The following is a 1265-nucleotide window of genomic DNA, read 5'->3' as shown; positions in this document are numbered from 1 at the left end:
ATTTAATATTCAGTTACATACCAAAGGCTGCTTAGTTCGGCTTAATCAGCGGTTCATGTGTCAGTAGCCTCTCTGCTGACACTAGTGACTTCACGTTACAAAGTATTTATTTCTATATTTAACTTCTCGAGTTCCCAGCAGTTTCTAGGCAATGCGTTCGTCCCTCGGGTAAGCCGTATAAGAATCTTTTGATTCAGGAAATCAGCTTTGAAACCGATGAGGACTCGGACAGAGTCGCGGGTTAAGAGTCGAAAATAAAAACCTGAAGTGCAGGCCCCGATGGCCAGGCTTTATAGCCTAAAAGCTAAAAGTCAGCAGTCTATTTTCCTTTAATGATTTCGACATGTCCTGGTCTTCGTATGTATCTCGAAATACCTTAATTACGTCGAAACGCTTAGTCGTCATTTCGACATACTCTGCATTTCGAGCGCATCTCAGACCAATGACCTGAAGTGTCGAAATGATTAGTCGCCACATTTCGATACTCGCTGACTGTTACGTATACGCATATACTTAATAATACGCAAATAACGTATGTTACGTTACGCTACGTTCGCGTGTTGCGAAAGCGACAAATGACAAGGGATCTAGCCCTTTCACAGGGCTATAACAAATGTAGTCCTGCTGCTTGTATCTCATCTTCTAGCAACGAGAAACATTGATAGAAAATCGCAGGAATAATACCAAACGAATTTAATTCACATTGTTTGATAATATGATATAACACTTGTCTGATTCAGCAAACAGTTTAAGGCAGTGATTCTCAACCACTGTACCACGGAACTTTAGTGTGCCGCCGCCGCCACTGTCAGGTAGTGCACCCTCCCGAAGTGAAAATTATTTATATTTTTTATATTTCTTTATCAATTGACATTATATTCAGTCCAAATATTTATTTGATCATTTGAACTGAAGAGCTAGTAACATTTTACAGGGCGCAAAATGTGCTGTGGTAATTTATTTTTCCGAATAACCAAATAAAATTCTTTTAATTTATCTTATAATCATATCATCAAGGGACGCGCGGTAGCGTCCTGAAGGCAAGTTTGAGCCTGAAGATGGCAGCTTGTCGTCGGGTATATACCGAGTCTCTTATATACACGTAAATTCGTGTTCGATTTTTTTCTTTTATGAATTACGATTAAGGGTATACAGGAGCGACGGGCCAACTCCGAATTGATCTTGGAGGCCTCGTGCGGAGAAACTAAGAAACTGCGAGTAAAGGACAGACTGATCCTTGTCTCTCCTGTATTGCTCTCTCTGAA

The sequence above is a fragment of the Ceratina calcarata genome, unplaced genomic scaffold, assembly GCF_001652005.2.
Source record: "Ceratina calcarata isolate Rehan_Ccalc_2016 unplaced genomic scaffold, ASM165200v1 scaffold673, whole genome shotgun sequence".
NCBI lineage: Eukaryota > Metazoa > Arthropoda > Insecta > Hymenoptera > Apidae > Ceratina > Ceratina calcarata.
Note: the sequence above shows the minus strand (reverse complement) of the source record.